Raw genomic sequence first — 23,097 nt, forward strand, 5'->3', positions numbered from 1 at the left:
TTTTTTTAAATATCAACAAGTAATCAGAAAGAATGTTCCAGATTCCAGGACTTCATTTTAATGATAATTTCAAACTTTTGTTAATGTTTTGTTACTTGAACAAGCTTCTTTTCTATCCTAGCCAAAGTAAAATTCTCCCTTGAGTTGGAAGTTTAAGGCAATTTGGATTTGCAACATTGGGCTCGCTGATAAGTTTTGATGCTAGTTGTTTTAATTAGCTAACTTTCATAGGATTACTCTAGCATGGATGAATTCCACGGTTTTGTTTGTTTTAATAAACTCTTACTGCTTTTAGTCTCCTAAATGGAGGTCTTGCTGCGAACAACAAAAGTCAGTTCCTGCTGCAGTTTGTAGCAGAAATACAGAAATACACTAATGCTGTCATAAAAAAAAACCCCAAACACAACAACCAAACAACTCTGACGGAATTAATTACAATGCACACATGAACAAAAAGAACCTCCTGGTTTAATACAGGTGAGCTGACAAAACACAAAAAACCCCGGTGAGCGCAAAAATGCGAACGCACGTACCTGGGGGAGATCCCTGGGGGAGATCCCTGGGGGAGATGCCCGGGGGAGATGCCCGGGGGAGACGCCTGCGCTCCCCGGCTGCAGCCCCGCACTGCCACGTCTCACCGTCCCGGGACCTTTATAGGGGACTCTCCCAGGGCCTGGAAATGAACTTTTGGGGCTGACACGTCGATCGTGCCATGGGGGGAGGGAGGGGACTGGGGCGGGCGGAGAGGGACTCGCCGGAGGCTCTTACGTGGCGGCAGAGCTGTCAGCACCGCGCTTCCCCCGCTGGCGCGGGGCTCCTGTTGCCTGCGCGGTTCCCGGCCGGGCCCGGCGGTGCTGGGCCAGGACACCGGGGCTGCTGCCGTGAGAGGGGTGCGGAGCCGGCGGGCACAGCCCGGCAGCTCCCGGGGCGCTCCCCTGCCCCTCCGCCCCGGGGCAGTCGCTGGCGCCCAGCTCTCTTTAGCCTCCCCTCTCTGCCGCTCCCCGGTTTGGGTGCATTCCCCCGCCCCGGAGCCCCGCGGGGTCCCGGGCATCAGCCAGGGGTCCCTGCGGCCCCGGCCCCGGCGGCGCTGCCAGTGGAGCTCGCTGTAGCTCGCTGCAGCTCGCCAGGATTTGTTGTGCTTAGTTGTACTGATGCCGAGGCGCCCCTGCTCAGAGCTGATGGCAAAGGAGCGGCCTCAGGTCATGTTTTTGTGAGCTGCGGTGATTAAGGAATAAAAGGAAATCAAAATAAAACAAAACCCCAAACCCCAAGGACAAATATTTGAACCAGTTGTAACTTCTCAGCTGGCCCGGAGGGGGGAGCGCGGGGAGGGCAGGGAGCAATGCGGGATCGCCCCAGCCCGGGGCAGCGCCGGCTGCGGGACCGGCCGAGCCCCGCACGGCACCGCACCATTAGCATCGCACCGGATCGGCGGGGCCGGGCGGCTTCGGCTGCTCCGCCCCCGCGGCGGGCGCTGTGTCGGGCGGGCGCTGTGTCGGGCGGGCGCGCGAGGCGCAGCTGCCGCGCCGCAAACTTGGTGCGAGCGAGCGAGCGAGGGGAGCGGAGCGGAGCGCGGCCATGGCGGCGTGAGGCGGAGAGCGGGCAGCGGCCCCCGCCCGCACATCTGCCTCCCTGCCCGCCCGCCTGCCTGCGGCCAGCACCCGCGGCGCCTCCAGGTAACCCCTGCCCGCCCTCTCCTCTCCTCTGCTCTGCTCTGCTCTCCGCGCCGGGCTCGGGCTGCGGGCGGCGCTCTCGGAGCTCCGCGGGCACTGCGCGCTCCCGGCCGCTCTGCCCGTGATTCGCTGCGCCCCGCGGGGCCGCGCCCCGGTGTCCGCCGGGCGCCCCGGGGGGCTGGGGGCCGGGCGGGCCGGGGGCCGGGCGGGAGCGGTGCGGGGGGAGCCGGCAGGGGGAGCCGGCAGGGGGAGCCGGCAGCGAGGAGGAGCCGCTACCGCCGGCCCCGGTGCCGGGAGCGCTGCCGGAGCTCCGAGCCCGGCTCGGGCACTGCCCGGCCCCACCCCCGAAAGTCCACCGCGCCTCTCAGAACGGGCGGCCCTTCTCCTCGAAGGCAGCGCTGTTTGCTCGGGACCAGAAGAAACAGACTGAGAGGGAGCCGCATCTCCAGAGGGGCCGGCACCGGGCAGCGGGACCCCCGCGCCGCCCTCGCCCGCGGGAGCGCCTGCTCGCCCAGCAGAGCGAGGTGCGTGCTGTGCCTGAGCCCCCCGGGTGCCGAGAGGCAGCCGCTGGCTCCAGAACCTTTCGGAGGGTTTTGTCACACTTCAGCAAGTGAAGTTTGCTCAGGCTCATCTTCTGGTGAGCGTAGAAGTGGCGTGAAAGGCACCGGCGGTTGTCTGAGAAACGTGGGTTTTCAGTGGGATGTTGGCGTGGTAAGATTTGAACCCCCGATGTGTTTTTGTGCTCCCTGTTCTGTTTAACTGGACTGTCTTCGGTCTGCGGCGTGACTGCATTTCGGCACTTTCTGAATTGGGGAGTTAGAGTTCACCATTCCGCAAGGATGCGGATGGAAACACCTCAGTCAGTTGTAAACGTCTATCGTTCTGTGAGGATTGCTTGCCAGATAAATGACAACTATTAAGGTTTGTTGTATCGTTCCAGATGCTGAGCGTGCACTGTAGATTGACACAATGATAATCTGCCCGGGATTATTCCTGGGGGGAGCTGTCAGTGCATCTGCTCCTTCAGCAAACCGGACTGTGGGCAGGAGAGGTCTGTGTGTGCAGGCACATGCAGTCCTGTGAAGGTGGTCAGAATTTTCAAGATTACAGCTGTGAAAAACATCCCAAGACTAAAACATGTTGTTGAAGTTATAGTGATAGCATGTTCCAGGAGCCCTATGGTAGTGCATCTGAAGGTCTTACTTTCTGAAAGCTGACCACCACTCTTGGTTTGAATTTTGCTGTAAAAGCCTGATGTGATGCTAGCCCAGCTAGAGTGATGTAAAGTAGATTACTTTTCATAGTGGAAATTGCACTCAAATCTTACTTCTAGAAGTTTGAACGTCTCCTGGTTGTTATATAAGGCTGACTCAGTTCAGTAAAGTTTGACTTAGAATTGTTGAACTTGGTGTTGTCATATATATAACACATAGTCAATCAAAAGTGTATTGCTGCCTTGAAAGGCTGAGGTATGGCCTTTGCTTAGTGTAGTGAAAGATGTTTGTGGATTTCTGGTTTTTGTGCTGTGTTCCCACCTTTCTCTCCAGCAGGTACCAATAATATAACTTTATTACATTTACTAACGAATTCATCTCATTTTCTCATTTTAATGCTGAACAGCTGTGAGGAGTCCTGCTGAGAGCTAAGGTTTTGCTCTGGAGTGTGGCAGTTTACTTCTCTGCTCGAGAGGTTGTTTTGAACTAAGCAGTGTAAACACTGGTTTCTGAGCTGTACTGCTTATTTCTCAGGATGCTGTAACAGATTTGTTTTGGTTGAAAAAGCTGAAGGCATTAATATCTGAAGTGTCTCATTTCTTTTAATCTTTAACTAGTGCTGTTTTCATAAAATACTTACAGGTAGTAGGAGTGCCTGTGCACTTTGTAATGATCCATAAACGTGGTTGTAGTAGGTTTGTTGTACTCATTTCCTGCTGGGCAGAGATGCGGAGGGTGGTAACTGTGTATTGCTGCAGTTTTCAGAAGAAAGAGTTGTGTGGTCGTTTGTTTTTCACTTTCTTTCCCCCAGCTACTTAGGGAACCCACGTGGATTCTGACTTCTGTTGATATAGTCTTGTATAAATACAGGATTTTCAATGAATGAAGTTCATTACTTTTCAGGGAGTAACTGTACACTACAATCTATGAACTGCAGAAACACAATATAACTCTCCTGCAAATTTTGGCTTTTGTGTTAGAGGTTGCATGCAGGAATTCAGCCAAGGGAGCAGCTGAGCTCCTGGGGTGAGCAGGAGCAGCAAGACCCATTTCTGCCCTCTGGTCTGCAACAGCTTTATCAGCAGTGTTGGCTGGGTCTGATTTCTGTGCTGTGGGACACGTAAGTGGATTGCTGATACTACTATCAGTTGATAGTAGGTGTGTACTAGCAGTGCTATCTGTTGATAGTGGGGAGGAGGGTGTGTGAAATCTGATACTGTGCTACTTCATGCAAAGCAGTATCTAGTGATTGGTTAGTATGTTGTGATGATGGACTTCTGAATAGCAATGAAATACAATTTAGCTTTAGATTTAACATCTGGTTTATAAAATTTTTATATGCTCTTGATGTTTAGTAATGTGTGTTCTGAAGTTACTATGGCTCCTGAGATGAATTACTATTGCTTTGGCCATAATTATAGGAAGCAGCACTGAGGAGCTTCTCTTTTTCTCTAACATCATTTTATGGAAATGTTTAATGGGCATTCTTGTCAATGCAGAGTTCTCCTTATTATTGTTAATCAGTCTGTTTCTCTTTATTATAATCCTTTTATCCATTCTGGCATGTGTATGCATTCCAATTTGGAAACAGTGTTGCGTTACAGCCTATATGTTCCTTCTCTCCTAATGTGTTTTGCAAAGCTGTAGCTGCTTCAAAATAACAAGTTCTTGGGGCTTTCTGTTTGGTGTTTTTTTTTTTTTTTTTTTTTCCTGTTTTTGTCAAACATCATAAACATTTTTCAAACTGACCCTTTTGAGGTATGTTTGGCAACTATTGGCAGTAGGCTGGATTTAATTTCCAGGCTGCAGCATTGCAGCTGTGACCCGTGAAAGGCAGGTGGCACTCTGCTATCTGCAGTTCTTACAGACACCTGGGGAATGCCACAGCCCAAGCTGTGCACTTCAGGTATGGTTTGCTAAATCTCTTGTTGCTAAAATGGCAAATGATTTTCAAGAAAAAAAAAAAAAAAAAAAAAGAAAAAAAAAAAAAAGAAAAAAGAAAGGGAAAAAAAAAGTTGGGGCTTTTATTTCAGTTTTCTTTATAAATATGTCCCAGGATTTATTTAAGAAATTTGCCAGTTTGCATCTAACTATAGCACATTTGGTTAACATTTGTCAGGAAGGTAGCAAATGTAAACCAAGTTAATGATCCCCAAAGTGCAGTCTAATTAGTGTTCTCTTGATTTTTTTTTTTTTCCTAGAATGTATATTCCAAAGTATGAAGCATGCAAATCTTTTGTCATTTAGTGGATTTGTTCATGCATCTGTTAGCAAATTTGTGTTTCCTTGGGGAACTTTGATGCAATCCAATTGTCTGCTGTATAGTATGAACTCTTTATCTCCATACATAAACATATTAATAAAATTAATTTCTGTGGAGATGGAGTTTGGAAGAAATTTCCAAGTGTCCCAGTATATATTAGAAAGTCAGGCAACTCACAAAAAGCTGATGTTTGTCAGTGATAGTAGCAGAAAACTGGGGTTGATACATAGCCTGCACTTTGCAGTGAAACTCTTGAGTTTAATTCAACTGTTGAATCTTATCTCTTCAATTTTTTTTTGCCAGCAGTTTGAATTACTTGTTCAGAAAGTTTAAATGCTGCGTAGCCTTTTAGCTGTGCTATCATTTCCAGACTTATCTCCAATTAGCTTATCTGAGTTATGAAATTTCATGCATGATAGCCAGCTTTTCATTCCTTTTCCATTTTTTCTTTCTAAAATCAGGGTATATCCCTGAGCTCTAGTGTTTCTTACAATTGTTGGATCTTAATTTCTGACAGAACTGGTCAATCTTTTAATGGTTACCAACCTCACTAATGGAGATCAGTTTCGTTTAGGGGATGTTGATTGAGTGGCTCTGAATCTTTGTTATACAATATTCTGATTTTTTAATCCCTTGCTAGATGAATAGCAACAGGCATCCATTTTGCAGTATTTGTTTGGTTTAGGAGAAGCTCAGAGAAATTATAACTTTGAAAAGGCTGAAATGCAGCCTTTTACTATTTTCTCTCTGTGTAATAGTGGGATACATTCTTAGGCATTACTAAATATGTGTGATGAATGAATTAGAGAACGTGTGATGGCTGCAGGATTGGCTTATAATGTGAATGTGGGCTGAAGAAATGGGCTGTACTGTGAATTGCATTGATTTTCCCAATTCTTTTCCCCACCTCTCTCCAAATTTCAAAATTGAACTGCTGTCTTTGGTGCTGTTGTCCTTCTCTGAATTGCTAGTCTAGTTGAAACTCAGAATGCTATTGAAATGTGCTTCCTTGTTAGACTTAGATTTAACTGGGGATCAGGAATGCTTAATATAAAGTTAACTATAAGGCCTCTGTAGCTAGGGAGATAATATTTTAATAATTTTGGGCCCTGTTCTTCTGACCCACATAATTTTACTGCTGAATCAGCCAATTATGTTACTGGTGGACTCTACAGACAAAGGCATGAGAATAAGTATTTGTTTGTAGTTTTAAAAGTTATTAGGCAGTTGTTCTTTACTGTGTTTTCTTCAGAATATAGTCTCTTCAGGAATTCCTGTTGCATTTTTCTTTCACTGTTTCTACATGTTTTTTCCCCATCTGTGTCGTTTCTGTGTCCTACTTTCACTGGAAACCCACTAAAATATGCATTGGCAACTCCCCCTAGTTATGAAGGTCACAGTAGGACCATGGCTGAAATGACCTTGTGGGAGAAAATGTACAGGATGAAATGATTTCTGTTGACCTTGTTTGATAAGGAAATGGACTTTTACTTGAGGAAAAACTCTTGGCTTTGCCAATTACAGAAAGACAGGTCATGTGTATTGCTTTGTGTCTCTCAATGTCTGGCAGAGTTTTAGGGCTTCTTTACTAAGTCCTGGTCAAAGATGAAGACTGTGAAAAGAAATTATCCACAGTCATTGGGCTGTTACATTGCTTAACATGAGTTCAGTTGCTGATGGACTTTTCTCTTGATGGTCTTGCTTGATTTCTTATTCTGAACTAGCAATAGAGATATGTGGTTGCTTTCTTAGTTTTTGTCATATAAACTGTGTGTTTGTAGTCCAAATTTCAGCTGCTTCTCATGCTCCAGTGCATGATTTTCCTTTTTGCTTTTTAAACCTAAGCAATGATACTGAAATATCTAGGAGACAGTATGTACACAAAATTGTTACTAGTGTCAGATGTTATATTACCCAATGCTGCAAAATGGAGCTCCTAGCTTAGCCAAAAGATAGAATTTCAGCTTTGGATAGCTTTCTGATACTGCTCTTCAAGGTGTGTCAGCCTGGGGTAGGCCAAGATCCTAATGACTCCTATGATCCTGATCAGCTGTGATGCTGAAGTTGCTAAAGATGATGTTGGTACTGTTGTTTGTTGTGATTTTTTTCTGACCCTATAAATCCATGCCCTGGCTCTCACTTCGTAATATACTTCAGAAAAACCCAACCAACCAGAAAGCCCCCTTAATTCCAGTCCACTATTAGCAACTTCTCTTTGTGACCTGAACACCATGGTATGCCGTGATTCCCAAAGGCAGGCAGACATAGATGGAGAATGCTGGAGAATGCATCAGAGAGTCAGAGAGTGCTGTTGTAGTTTGTTGTCCACTTTGGAAATCCTGGGACTGTGTCAGTCCATTGGCTATTGGCTCCTTTTAGTTGTGCCAGTGTAGCTATTCATGTGGAATCACAGTGTAAACAGTGTTAGGAAAGTGATGATCTTAAAACTTTGCCTTTGAAGTACCCATGGCCACAGATCCCAGGCTCCACAGGCACTGATTTCAATGTAACTGCAGGTGTGCAATGACTCTTGTCAGGTGAGGAAGGAGGGGAGAGGAGGATTATGTGTGCAGAATAAAATTCTGATTGGTCCCTCAAATAACAATGAAATGTGGAAGATGTTGCTTCGGTGTTTTAGAGTGTAACCAGAGAGTTTTTTGCTATGTCAGCTTTATAATATGCAGCAAACTCTCTTGTGGAGGCTGCAAATGGACTGAGGCACAGCTATATGCCTGTTTTCACCAGCAGTCTAAACTCACCTCCTGAGGAGTGAGGTACCTGAGAGGCAATGCCTCATTGCACTGCCCTTGAGTGTGTCAGAAGTGGGGAAATTCAGGGGATTAATCTGTTAAATACTGAAGTTCAGTCTTCCAGAGCTTGTCTGCCAGACCTTACTCTACTGAAAAATGATAATGGATCCTGATACATGCTGTTGGAATTGATAGTAGAAAGCCACAAAACCTTTCTACATTTATGTGCCAGGAGCATGAGTTCATGTGTACAGTTCTAGAGACACACAAGAGGTAAAGTTGGTCTTTGTGGGAAGAAGAACTTCTCTTGATGTATGTGGGTAGAAGTCTGAAAATGCTGCTACCCTGGGCTCTGGAGACTTGTCTAGATGATGTAATTTTGTTTGTAAGGCTTGGTCAGAGTTTACAGACTTTCTTGAATTGTCCAAGAAAGCTACTGGATTTTCCAGTTTATCTTCTGTTGCTGTCCTAAGTGAGTAGTGTAAGAACCTTTACCTAAGCATTAGTTAAATCTTTAATATAGAAGGCAACCCAGTGAACTCTGAGCATCATGCTTTAATGGCTGGTTACAAAAAAACCCCAACAAACCCATGAGTGTAATTACCAACAACAGCAAAAAGAGTTTGGGGCTCTAGAACTGAGTTGCTATTCTTTTTGCCATGGTTGTCTATTGTTTTAAATTAAATTAATGGTATGAGTGGAGGAACTTGATTTTTTCCTCCAGTATTCTTTCTTTAAGTGAATTTGCAAGTAGCTTTGATTAGAAAATTCCATTTTTGCTCACTTATCTATAACTGTCAGGGGAGATTGTTTTGCAAATTTATTTAATCTGAAGGCCAGTGAGATCAGTATCGAAGTTAGAAGAAAAATAATCTTGAACTAGAGGTAAACACTTAATTCTGATATTTAACTTGAGTCTTTATATTTTTCTCTCAAACCCATAATCATAAAGTGCTCTTAAAATAACTCAAGCAAACATGTTATTTTTCTTAGAGTACCCCCATGAACTCATTGCTGGCAGTGGCTGTCTGCCTCTTGGGAAAAGGACACATTAGTCTTTTTATAGGATGACTGTTGACAAAGCTTGTCCTTCAGCTTCACTTGTAGAGCTGGTGTGTTGTAATTGTTTCTTTTTATGAGAAGGCTAAAAAAAGAACTAGTTTGCTGTGGAGGCCTAACACTAATATTTTAATAAGAAGAAATATAGGAAATCTAGGACTTGTTTAACTGGAAATATAGGGAGCTCCATTTGTTTGTGAGGAACAATTCATGTGCTTAAGTTACCTTTCAGATTTACTGTGAATTCTGTATAAACCAGACCTGATTTATAATTTCATGTGTTTGTTTATTTTTGGGATTTAGCATTTCCCTGAAAAAAGTAATTTAAACAGGAGGTTTGGTTTTTTCCCCCCTGCTACTCTCATCAACCTTGATCTTTTTTATAAGCCCCAAATTTCTAACGATGCCAACACTGAAAATTTTGGAAATGGCATTCAAAATAAGTGGACCAGTTGACACCAGGCCTGTTCCCAGCTCTGTGCACACCCTGACACCTTCAAAGATGTATCTGTAGCTGTAGATATAGTCCAGAGAACCTGATTACAGATGAAACCTGAGGATCTAGAGATTTCTGATTTTAAATAGCAGCTTTAGTTTGCTTCTTGCCAAGTCACTGGTTACTTGTCTTCTCTTGCCCCTTTCTACATTGTGAAAAGTGTTGCTTTATGACGTCTCCCTTCTGGAGTATTTGGGGACTAAAGCTTTCCAAGCCTTACAAGAGATTTTGCATGTGTTGCACGTTCTTACTTCCACATAAAACCTTATTTCTACAAATGAATCTTCATTTGAATAATAGTGTTTCTGTGTTTATATTAATATCTATAGATTATTGGAATGATCAGTTTTCGAAAAAAACCCTGTTCCTGAATATCATTAGTGTTGTCTTTTAGGTACTTCTAATGCCACTTTTCATCCCAAAACATTAGGAACAGAAAAAAACCATAACCTTTGGCTTCATTGTGGCATCTGAGTTTACTTCCATAGTTGTATTACTTGTCCTAAAAACATTAGGGTTGTGTGGACTGGAATGCTCATAGGAGCCTTACTTTTGTGACTGAGTGGTAAGGACAAGAATTAGTATTATATTGTTCAAGTTTACGTGTCATACTATGACTGAAAGGAGTTTGGAATTGCTCTGTCAGGCAGCTGACTAGAGAGAAAGTGATGAGCAGAAGATAATCTCTTCAGTTTTAGCAATGGCAACTGATACATAAACTAGTCGTTTCTTCTTCTGAAATGTTTAATTTGGCTTCTTTTTGCCACAGTAATTCCCAAGATTCACATTTAAACACAATTTCAGCTTATAACTGTAGTCTTTATGTTGCCAAATGTGGAATACCTAAAATTTTCTTAAGAAAGAACATTTGTTGATGTTTCATCTTTGTATACTTTTAAGCCTAATCAACCAGAAGGGAGATTTAACCCATGAAACAGAGAGCAGCTAACAAGCAAACTCCAAGTCATGTCCAGGTGTTAGAAGAACAAATTACTTGTTGGTAGAATTGCCTTGTTAAGGTTTAGGGCTGGACGTGCTTCAATGATCTCAGACCTAGTGGGAGGTTAACAAAGCTTGGGGGGAAGGATGTCCACCATTGATAGTGAACACACAGAATGTAGAATTTAAGGGTCATGAAGACATCTGGCAGAACTCCCAAGACAATGAAGAAACTAACAAAGCCAACTCAGCAACTGTGCTGAAATCAGCTCTGTCTGGGTAAAAGGTAATTCTGGCAGGGGCAGATTACAGCCACCAACTCATGGACCACTGACCCAAGAAACCCAGTGACTCGAACAGAAACATTGAGCATGGGACTAATTAGCTTGGGAAACAAGAGAATCATTTACCAATAGAATACTAATTAATAAGAAAATTATGTAACTTGTAGACGATGAACACTAATTCTTTTGTTTGCTAACATGTATAAATAGTAAAAAGTTTCGATAGTTGGCATGCTTGATTTGTGTAATATCACTGAGCAACCAGGTTTGTGCAACTCTGAAATAAATAAGTAATATCTCTCTTGAGTGTATAACTATTGGCTTGTTGCACACTGGGTAATGAATCCATTTTTTCTAGACAACATTTACATGTTGGTCCCAGGAACTCATCAACAGAGGAAGCTGTTGAATCAACTTTCCATTATACAGTTTTTCTGGGGGTATACCTAGCTGCTCAAAAATGAATGGAAATATAGCATCCTTGCCCCAATACATCTATGGATGGAATTGGTTTTGTCTGGTAAGATCACTCCCAGTGCATTCCACTGTAGCTCAGCATGGGAAGTGGAGGATGCAAGTCAACATGCAGAATCATTGAAATGGTAAGATATTACTGCCAGAAGTATGAGAAATATTTTCATACTTGCAGTCCTATAGAAAAGATTTTGTAGGCTCTGTAGTTTGTAATTAAATATCATCTCTGAACTATGTTTTCTTTCAACCTTCCTTGCCTAAAGTTCTACTTCAGTAAGTCCTGAAAGATTTACTGCTAAATCTTGCCAAGTTTCTAATGTTTCCAGACCTGTTGGAATGAGTCCAGAGGAGAGCAGAGCTGGAGCACCTCTCCTGTGAGGACTAAGAGACTTGGAGCTGTTTAGCCTGGAGAAGAGAAGGCTCTTGGGAGACCTTGTGGCACCCCACAATAACTAAAAGGGGCCTAAAAGAAAGCTGAAGAGGGACTCTTTGCAAGGGAATGCAGTGACTGGACAAGGGGGAATACCCTTAAGCTAAAGGAGAGCAGATTTAGATTAGCTATTAGAAAGAAATTCTCTGCTGTGAGTGAGAGTGTTGAGGCACTGGAACAGACTGCCCAGAGAGATTGTGAACTTCCAGTCTCTGGGGGTGCTCAAGACCAGTCTGGATGCGGCTCTGAGTATCCTGGTCTAGTGGAAGGTTCTCTGGCTATGGCAGGGGGTTTGGGACTAGATGATCTACCTTGAAAGAAGGTTGTAGCAAGGTAGAGGTTGGCCTTTTGTCCCAGGCAACTAGCAGCAGGGCAAGAGGAAGTGGCCTCAAGATGGGCCAAGGGAGGTTTGGGTCCGACATCGGGAATAATTTCTTCACTAAAAGACAGACTAATTAGACATCGGAATGGGCTGTCTAGGGAAATGGTGGTGTCACAGTTTCTGAAAGTGTTCAAGATGCGACTGGATGTGACAGTTAGTGCTGTGGTTTAGTAGATGAGGGGGTGTTCCATCAAATATTGGAGTCAATGATCTTGGAGGTATTTTCCAATCTTAATGATTCTATGATCTTTAAGGTCCCTTCCAAACCTAATCATTTGTGGTTTAATGATTCTGGTGTCTTATGCACTGTGGCATAAAGAAAGCTGGAGACACAAGCTAATTGCCTTCCTCTGGCATTTCTGTTACAGGCAGCTGCCTGTAACCTGTAGGTGACATGTTCCATTTGCTCAAGGTTCTGACCCATCAAAGGAAAATGAAGTATGACACATCTCTATAGTAAAACTACAGTGTTGATAGGTACTTTAGTAATGTGTGACAAATGTATATGAATTAAATGAATGTTGTGCTAGACAGAACTCATTTGAGCAATAATTTCTGTGTAGAAATTGTTGGGTGGGGCTCAGTGACCAGAATTATTCTATCCAGATAACTGGTTCATAGTAATGTTCCCTCCTGGCAGTAAAGCTTATCTATAATTCAAAAGATTCATAATAAAGTAAAATTTATCTGTGACACTTTTAATTTCCTAATGAACACTTTCAAACAGAATTTGTAAATGCTTTCTGGTTTACTCTGTGAATGGTCAAAATTAACCTCACCTTACAGTTCTTACACATATTTGTAGGGGTGCTTGCTTGCAGGTAGCCTTTTTTCTCCCCTGTCTACACACGTGCATTCATGACATTTTTACAGTCTGTTCCAGTTTGTCAAGTAGTGGCACTGGCTTAGATAATAGGTAATAATCTCTTCATTTGTATAGTCAAATTAATGCTGTAGTACCCCACAGAATAATAGTGCAAGAACAGGCAGGCCTTTCTGCTGGGAAGAACTTACCAGCTTCAGTCCAGTGGTTAGTGCACAAGATTGTTCCAAAGACAAAGTGAAGTGAAACATAGATAAGAACACTGTTCTCATAGCTGATAGTTCTATTTTCAGCTCTGAAGAGCTCATCTCTTTGAAGAACAAAGAAATATTGGTATCAAATATTGATTGTGTAATATCCAAAATTCATAATCTTTTTAACTTTAGTCTGGCAAGCTGGACTGCAGGGATAAATGCAGCAACCTTTGCTGGAGAGTGAAAAAAAGTTAATAAAAGAAATGTCATTTGAATTAATCTTTTATGATTAATTTAAAAGATCCCACTGGATCTTTTAAACCCAGATGTGATTAAGTGATTTATCTGGATTCAGAAAATACAATTAAATCAGAAGAATTTTTTGTAAATTATGAAGTTGTGTTAATTTAGATGAACCAGAAACATGGACAGGATAATTACAATACACACATGTACGCAGACACTTGAAGTTTTAATATACTTTTCTGAAAGCTGATGAACGCTTTGCAAGTGCAAATATTTCTCCACGGTTTGCCTCTGATTTGCTGGTATATCTTGCCATACCCTCTTTCTACAGGCTGTGATTAAGTCTGTGTTCTGTAAGGTTTAACTGCAGTTATTATGTTTTAATTTCTAAATTCTTCAGGTTTTGCTACCTTAAGCTGCAGCCGTAGTTCTGAAAGTGGCATCAATAGGTCCTCGTATGGTATTTCAGATAATGTGCAGTAATATGTTGCTTTTGTAGGGCCCTTAATTAAAGGTTAGGTTGCTTAATGGTGACGAAGAGGGGTGGAATATTGAGGGTTGACATTTTGCACTACTTCATTAAAAAAAAATTGAAATAAAAGTTCTACACTGTTTGCTATCTACATTTCAGATTAGCAATGCTAATAAAATGAGCTCTTATGTTCTGCTGAGTTCATTTTTGCTGTGTGGACATTTTAAGGTAAAGCCAAATCAGACTGTCTCTTGCTTTACTATTTAGTAATTTGGCTCACTTCTGCTATATCTGTCCTGTGCAGGACAATGCCTAAGGTGTAAGGCAGGCTGGGGTACTCTTGCATTCTGCTTCTGAGTTAAGTGTGTGTAAATGTATTAATGAACAAATGATTCTCTAGCAGTGCTGGTGGAGTTAGCTGATCCCTTTCTGCCTAATCCATCAACAATAAGAACCTGTTGTGAATTTTGTAACTAGGTGGAATTACTCTTCTCTGCTTTCCCTCAGCAGTGAGTCAGCCAAGACTGTGTCCCAGCAGGGGAAATTGTGTCTGTGAGCACGCTGAAGGTTGCCATCAGGAGGTTGCCAAATGTCCTGTTGCTGCTATCACATCTCAGACATGCAGGTCACCTTTCCTGCATTCCTGTCGCCCAGCTGAGTGTATTGCTGTCACTGAACTCTGAGCAAGCAGGGTGCTTGGGCTGCCAGGAGCCTGCTGGCATTCATAGAGCTGTCAGTTTTTTCCTGCTGCTTTGTGTCCTGAAGCTCAGGACAGAGAAGGGCAACTACTGTTGTGTAGGTGGGTGGGGTTTTTTCAAGGAGCAAAGATAGTGATGTAGGTGGTGGGCAAGAGGGGAGAAACAGCTGGTAGAAATAACAGGTGGGATTGGATGTTTTGGGTGTGTGGGAATAGAAGGCTTCAGAGGAAACCAGAGCCTGTGTGCCATAGGAGAACAGTGTAGTGGGAGCTAGTAGATGGGCAACTGCAAAACTGTGAAAGCCTTTTTCCTTTCTCTCCAGCACTACATACCTGGCACCCCAGTGAGGACATAGTGCTACCTTAGTCTCACCCTGACTGCTACAGCATCAGGCTCCTTTTGGGCTAGATCAAAAACCAAGGTTCCAGCTAACCAAATCCAGTGCTACTGCACTGCTTTTCTTAAGTGCTTAGAGGTATTAGCTAATGAATTAGCTAATGAACAATTAGCTAATGAATGCTTAACACGGAGTTTTTCACACACGTAACTGTGTGAAACTTCATGCTCGTGTTGATGTAAATAATTGACAGACAGGAGGACTTGTTATATAATAGGAACTACAGAAACTGAATTCCAAGTTGGAAAACTGGGTCAGGTTAATTGAAGTAATGTCACCAGCTCTGAGGGTGGACACTGTTCTTATTTGCATGTTGAAGATCTTTGGATCTACAGGGCTTTCAGCTGTTCTTCAGGTATGAACTTCCATGTACCTTGTTTTTTTTATTTGTTTTGCGTTTCTTTTGTGAATTTTAATCTGTTTTGCAGTAGAAGTCTAATGTGGATTATTTGATCCCATAGATGTGTTATGGAAATAGACAAGTTAATTTTTCAAACTTATAAAATGCATCCTGGTTTCTGGAACCCAAAAGAGATCAGTAAAGCCATCCCATTAATTAAAGCATGCACTCAGATTGAGATGATAACAACTTTGTTTTATGTCTTGGACAGAGGTCTTTGGTTTAGTGTGTTCACTTCATAACCCAGACTTTTCACTCTCTATCTTTTATTTTTGGAAAAATAAAAATGTAATGCTTTGCAAAAGACATCAAAAAGCCAATCTTTTCATTGTCTGAGAACTTATGATCATCAGAAGACCCATGAAATATTAATGCTTAGTTTGGTGTGGGAACACAGGTGAAATAGGTTAGAAAATCATAATGGACTTCTGCCCAAGTTCTATTTATTGTGGTCAATATGGAACACAAAATATTTGTTTAAATTATCTGTAATACAAAGTGTACTCTGGGATAATAGTAAAAAATTCAATGTAGCTTCTTTATTCCACTGTCAGCACATCCAGACTTTCCTTTTCCCCCGTGTCTTTAAATATCTTCTTGAAAACCTTTTAAAGGTAGTTTTATTAACCTAACATAATGCAGATGTTGCTAGCTTGAGAAATAAGTCACAATGACTTCTAGCATTGTGTCAAAAACATCATTTAGAGGCTTAGAATGAGGGGAGCAATTAATGAACAGTCTTCACTATGAACAAATGTCAGGGACTCCTCCAGGGCTAAGCTGCTTCTGTGCCATAGTCATTAATTGCTCTTTTGAATAAAGTTGGTGTTGATGAGTGGGTTTAATTAAGCATACCTGAGAAAATCCACAAAAACAGATCAGAAGTATTAGAATTAAAGATTTGCATTTTATTTAATAAATAAAGACCTTTTCATTCTCAGGGGAGTTTATGCTTCATGTAACTATTTCTGGCTGACATTTCTCCCTGACTACTGTGTTGTCCTCACTGGAGAGTGGCAGAAGACTTGTATGGTTTGCTTCAGGATGCATGCCAAATACCATGCCCATATTTAAGTCTCTATTATTAAATATGTATTAAATCTGTCATAATGGAAGGCATTTCTCAGAACACTCTCAGTCTACCTGCTGAAAAATGGCAGGAGAGGGAAGAAGCCCATGTGAGTAGAAGCATAGAAATCTTATCCTGCTAAAGCTCATTCCAAACTTGCTGACCCTATAACTTTGATAAAAAATACCTTCTTGGGAAAAAAAAAATCTCTGTATTCATATGTTAAAAAAAACCACAAACAAACAACAAAAAAAACCAACCAAAAAACATACGTAAATCTGAATTGTTCAATGTATTTCATGCCTTACAGGTCTAAATTGAAACTGGATGAATGGTGGCCCCCAAAATCCATGTTGTTGTGTGATATACAGTAATACACGTGTCAGCATGGGCTTTTTGTTACATTTTTGATTCTATTTTGACCCCTGGGAGAGTCTGCCTAGAAGGAGAAGGCTATTTCTGTATCTTTTTTCTGTGCATTGAAATGAAAATTGGAATAATAAATTAAAAAAAAACCCTGTTATTTTTTATTTTGATGAGAGGGTTTAGGGGAAGGAGGATATTTTTTAGTTATACTGCTTTTAGGTACTTATTTTGGTTTTATTTGTAAGTTCTATTGTGTAAAGTCAATCAGAATGTAAAGAACAGTTTGGTGAAAGGACTCATAGTTTGCAGTTTTGAGCCAAGTGGTAACTGGAAGCTCTAATAGCCTCTCAGTACCACTTCAGAAATGGAGATGTGCCATTGGACAGACATGTCAGAACTTAGTAAAAATAGCATATCCTACAGTTGGCATTCATCCAGAAATCTAAAATTAGCATTGTATCCTGGATCTAGTACTGCAGGTGGTCACAAGCACTAAATTGTATTCAGCACCCTCTGTTATTCAAGCAGGTCTCAACATACTTATTTTAAACATTTTATGGTTTTATGCAAGGCTACCTTTCTGTTATTACTGCTGGTCTTTATATGGCATCAAAATGTGAAACGTGTTTCGTAGGAATTAAAACAAAGCCTTAGCCAGAGATGTTTAGCATCATGGTTCTGCATGAATGGAAGTCAGTGGCACAATTCCAGCTGACTTCAGCTGGGAGTATTAGTAGATCCTGACTTCTTTCTGATAATATATATAAACATGCAGCCAGTTGGCAGGTTTGAGTGTGATTTATTTCAGATTATTCTGATTTGCTTGTAGCATTCCCGTAGAGTTTGGCCAAATAAGCTCGAAGAAAAGTTCTATCCCTGCATTAGGGGGATGTAAAGCTTGAGGAGAAACAGAGCTAGGGTATTATGGTTTGATTAATTACTTGAATATTTATTCAAATTACACTAGGTTCTGATGAGTATCATATGGGGAAAGTCTGTACTGACCTTTTCGTTCCATTATTCTGCATTCTTCTTCCTGCTTCTGGAACAATAGCAGGACATAGGATTTTTAATGACTGTGGACAGCAGGTTTCTTTAAAACCCACTGGAATGACCTGTAGAAATAAGATAGAATTTTCCTATGACATAATTACTGACTACAGGTGTTAGTTATTGTGTTTGTTTTCAGATAGGGTAACAAGAGCATATGTTTCTCACTCCCTCTATAGATGTCTGTATGTGTGTGGGCAGGGTGTGGGAGAGAGACGACAGAACTCTATGTGTATATAAATATTCTCCTAGAGGACAAACACTTAGGAAAAAGATGGTTTCCTTTATTTTTTATATTTGAACTATATGTGATCATATTTTTTTTTTTAATTCAGAGGGTATTACTTAGTATTTTGGAGCTTATAAATAGACTTCTGACTTTTTAACACGGCCTTAAAGTAAGGTGAGAGACTGCTGCTTCACATTTTCAGATTCATCTGCAGATCTTTATTGCTTTGGTCACAGGCTTTTTTTCTACAGCAATTCCTTGTCAGATTGAATACTTGTGAGTATTCCAACATCTTCTTGACTGACAAAAGAAATAATTCATTCTTAATTTAGATGACGTCTGATATCTTTATTACTTTCACTTGTAAGAGTTCAGGTAATGCCGGGGTGAAGAGGCTGGATTTTTAGGTGCAATATTCATGACTACAGTAAAGAAAGCCATTCATGTGTACTGAAGGGGACACAACAAATACAGGGGGAAGACAGAAGTGTAATTTCTCCAAAGATTCTGAGCAGAGGCTTATTCTGTTTATTTGCCATAGTAGATTAATGGCAGGCTTCAAAACAGTGATGAGATTGAGCAGTACTTGTGCTTTGAAAGCTGATGGGGAAAACTCCCGCACATATAAAGCATTTAATAAAGGTAATTTTAAATGATAGCAAATGCATCATGTCTTTATGGAAATGGAAGTGTTCAGTAAACCTAAACCCAGTGGCCTAAGTAAGTTTGCTTTTTTAATTATAAGTCTTTGCTATGGTAGGAACAATTAGTAAGAAAAAAAATCAGGAAGAAAAGTAAGCTTTTGCCCACCAAAATAAACCTGTCATTAATGGGCCTGCAGTGTGGTGTGGTGTCACAAGGATCTCTGCTCCTTATTTGCATCTTGGAGAAGCAAATGTTACAGCCATGAAAGCGAATGGTGTCACAAAGGCAGCAGCCAGAATGAAACTTAGTGCATTTGCTAGAAGCAGAAATGAGTTCTGGGGATCTGGTTTACTTTCCAAGTGAAATTGATGTATGTGTGTAAATGCAAGCACCAGAAAGAGCCCTCTAAGAAAGTATTCAGTACAGGATGAATTCTGGGAAAGCTGAATGCTGAATGAGATGTAATGAAGTTGCAGTTATTTTCTTAGCATGATACCCATTTTAAAGGCATATAAATAACAGATTAAAAAAATACGGACCTATAATGCCTTTCTCCTGTCTAGGGGAGAAATTAAGTTGTACAAGCTCCTTGTTAAACCTTTTGTAAAGGAGTTCAGACTGTTTCAGTGGAAGGTGCTGTATGGGTAAATAGGTCAATTCACCAAGCTAAGTGAATTTACTTAGAAAATAATTTTAAAAAATTGAGCACTAATGGGCTTCTAATACTCTGATAAAGGAAAAAATCCCATGCTGTTGCAGTGTCAACCTGGACAGCAACATAAACAGTTGGAAATCACATTTAAGATAGAAGAATTCAGAACAGTTTTGATTTCTCCAGTCTTCCTTTTTATAAAATTCTGGTTATGTTCTAAGATATGTTCTAGGAAAAAAAAAAAAAAAAAGAAAAGAACAAAAAAGGCAACAGCACCTTCCACCCTTTCCCGGAAAAGGACCATTTTAATGCTTGTTGTGCCTGCCTAGATGGTGGCTAGTGAAAAGAAAACTCTTGAAGGCTGAGCTTGTTCATGGACTCTGCTTCCCCCTCAGCTTCTGTACTTCTCAGTAAATGCATCCTGCGTGGGCAAGGCATCCTTGATTCTTCTTTCTGAACAGCCACATCTGTGGCTTTGATGGTTCATTTCTTTTTATAAAAGGGATTTAGGCTTCACAGAAACAATTATTCCCATATTGTTGTTAGTTTTTACACTGATTTTAGACAAAGATGCTTTAGATGTGGGGAAGAAAGTTCTCCATCTTGTTTAGGTGACAACTGGAGACTTGCATGAGAAGTAGAAAATGTGACTAGCTCTTTATGACATGACATTTTAGGACAGATGACAAACAGCTTGAATGACATTTGAAATGTGAGTGTTGTAAGAACTCACTGCCTTTGCTGTGTATGTAAACACTCCTGGGAGAAAAACAAGCTTTTATTTAAAAAAGAAAAATGATGAGGGAGAGAAGAGCAAGTTATGCCTTAAGCTGTTTCCTTGTATGATTAACACCTGGACTGTCTTCAGAAAATGGCATGTCTTTCTGCTTTTATAATTTCAGAGTGGTTATTGACTGAGCAGTAGGGGGCTTTTTTTTCTTTATCTGGTGCCTTACTGAGTTCTTTGCAGCCTCCTGACTGTGTTAGGAAGCTAAAATTGCAATTTTAGCTATCAGACATAGAAATCATTAACAACATTTTTTGACTTCTAAACTCTTCCGTTATCTCGATGCTGTCAGATCACCCTTGCCCACTTTCTACAAAACATAATTGAAAACAATGACATTTCTCAACTTTTGTGGACAGGTTACAGACTGGAGAAGATTTTTATCTGAGGAAACATCATTCAAGATGAAGCTATAAGAAGGTGCATCTGTGACTGGTAAGAACAGCTTTAACAAAGAAATCTTAACAGAAAAAAAACAACCCTGTGTGCCTTTTCTGCTTTGTCCTTTGCATTAAACTGAGGGATGTTTTGCAGAGGTCAAATAAGAAAGTTGTAGTGGAAGTGACACAGAAATCCATCCATGCTGACTTCATGACTGAGTATCTATAGCTTCCTTGCAGAGCTCAGTTCCGTTTTACAGTAACAATTAATGCTATGGTTTTGTTTCTTTAGGTTTGATTTATGTATGAAGCTCCTTTGAAAGAATAGGGTAGATAGCATTCCAACTGCTTCAGGTGAGGAAATGAGTGAGAATAATTAAATGCAGCTTTAGAGTAGTCTTATTTATCTAAGAGCATTCTCCATGAAGAGTAATAATATCCTGTCAACTAAGAAATGAAGAAAGGGTAAAGAGAAGATAATTTAAATTAAAAAGGAAAGAAATCTTTTAATAGACCAGAAAGTAGGACACAAAGCTTAAAAGCTAAAAAAGAATCATACTGCAAAAATGTAAACTCCTTTTTAATGCATTAGCAAGTCAACATGTTTCTCTTATATTTCACTTTGTATTTGGAACCAAAGCTACACACAGATATTATGCTGGAAATATGTGATTATTTTAAATTAGAACCTTGCAAGTTTCTTTGCATATTAAATACAACAGAGGAGTTAGTAAAGTGATATATTAGAATATTAGAAATAAGGTAAAAAGTAACCTGGATGGTTCTAGTTGTTAAATACTGACTTTGACAGTCTGGATATTGTAAGTTCCCTCATGTTTTGGAGTACATGTGAAAACGGGGAGTGATGAGAAATATCTGCTTTCAAATGCTATATAATAACATCAATTAGAGCAAGCCTTTGGCTTTCTTGATATGGATTATATCTGTTCTGAGGATCACATTCCTGGAAACTTCTTCCCTCACCCTTCCTTACATTACGTGTTGATAAAGAAAATAAAATACTAATACTGTTTGCTAAGCTTTGTTTCTTTTTGGCACTTTTTGTGTGCTTTTCATCTCATAGATTATCCCTCTGTGAATTTACCAGATAGTAGCATCTTCTACGTAGAAGTCCTGTACCCCGAGACACTGGGAGCTTAAAATGCTTATCAGATATATTTGTATGTGAACTGTATTATTTGTCCTGATCTGGAATCTCTCTTTATTATTATACTTCTTGAATGCTCAATGTGTCATACTGCCAAAGGAAAATAATTCTCCCTGCCAACCATTGCATTTTGTTCAATTTAAGCAGGTTTTACCAAGTTTCTATCAGGTTGCAGTGCTGTGGCTGTGTAGATTAGATACTAAAAATTGTGTGAGAAGGATAAAAGAAAGGTTGAGAGGAGTGGTCAGGAAGTAGCAGAGTGTTAGGAGATGGATTTGGAGTGAGTTCAGAGTGAAGAGGCTGATCAGGATGTGTGGGAAAGGGATAGGTTGTTCTCAGACATAAGATGTGGAAGGCTGGTATCAATTTGTTGGGAGGAATGTGATGAAAAATGAGGCTCTGATAACTGTTTGAAGGTTTGAAAGCAATCTTTGATGTATTGTGAAATACGTGTCTGGTGACATTTTCTAAAACCGAGGATGGCAATGCTGTCAGCTCCACTTTAGATGAGGTCTTGTAATTTTTAAATGTTGCTACTCTGTGAAAGTAACACTTCTGGCTAAGCAGTAGAAGTGTTAAGGCTGTGGGGTGCACAGGGAAGGTGCTTGAGCCATGCTGTGAAATGGCACTTGCAGGTGTGGTGTGGCCCAGGTCTCACAGCCACTGCTGCAGCCACTTTCCCAGTTGTCAGGGACCAGGGCCGGTGTGGGAATTAACACAGAGCTGGTGGTGTTCACACTGTAAATAGCTCTGAGGCACCGTCCTGTTGCATCACTTCCAAAAGAATTGAAGTGATCATCAGGCTGTGCCCACAGTACACTTTGGGCAGAGGTTTGCCCTCAGCTCTGCCAAAGTGCCTGGGTTCTCCCTGTGATTTCTGAGGTAGTTCTCTGTCACTGAATGTGTGTGGAGCACAAAGGTAGCCATACACTCACTGAGGTATTGTGAACTCAAATTTGCTGCCGGAACACTGAATTCCAGTCATTATGGGGCACCTGATATTTAAATGAAGAAACAAAATGCCTCAGCCTTGATAATTCAACTTGCTGCATTAATATTCCTCACTTTGGTTGTACAAGGGAGGGCAGGAAAACTTGCCTTGACATGAAGTGCCAAACACAGCCGGACAAACTGCAGCAGTGTTCTCGAGAGATGAAGGACCTGCAATTTGCAGGAGGCCTACTTGGGAGGAGTAGAGGGCTGTCTGCTTTTGAACAGCAAATTTGCCACTACTTGCTGAAACTTTTGCCCAGTGACTGTAGTTGCTATTGGCCTCTTTGGAACATACAGAAACTTGCTTGCTGTACCGTGGTGATTAGAAAATATTAATTTTGTTACACACGAAAATCCCTAATGAAAGTTCCTAATGAAAGGTTGACCATTTTCTGCCACTGTTAATTTCTAAACTTTTTTTTTGCAAATGTAATTGCTGCTATGATTACAGAATGTGAATTGAATTTGGGGACATATGCAATATTCTTTTACCAGTAGTCTAGTCAAATAATTTTTAATGAGACAAAGAGCTCGTTGAACACCCAAATTGGTTTGTTTACTTCA

The 23,097-nt window shown here is 41.0% G+C and overlaps 1 protein-coding gene across 5 annotated transcripts in view; it reads left to right on the plus strand.

The window, feature by feature from the left end:
• Positions 1-1,493: 1,493 nt before the first annotated feature.
• The window catches only part of SEMA5A (semaphorin 5A), a 310,831-nt gene continuing 289,227 nt past the window's right edge, over positions 1,494-23,097 (plus strand). For 2 of the 5 annotated variants that reach the window (XM_083854449.1, XM_083854445.1), the window contains exons 1-2: positions 2,040-2,197; positions 20,352-20,427. The gene's annotated coding sequence lies outside the window, so the exon portion shown is untranslated. Of the gene's footprint in view, positions 1,677-2,039; positions 2,198-2,337; positions 2,358-15,085; positions 15,150-20,351; positions 20,428-23,097 lie in introns of those variants that run through there. The other 3 variants (XM_083854446.1, XM_083854447.1, XM_083854439.1) reach the window with 3 other exon arrangements.

The sequence above is a fragment of the Zosterops lateralis genome (assembly GCF_965231275.1).
Source record: "Zosterops lateralis genome assembly, chromosome: 1".
NCBI classification, from domain to species: Eukaryota; Metazoa; Chordata; class Aves; order Passeriformes; family Zosteropidae; genus Zosterops; species Zosterops lateralis.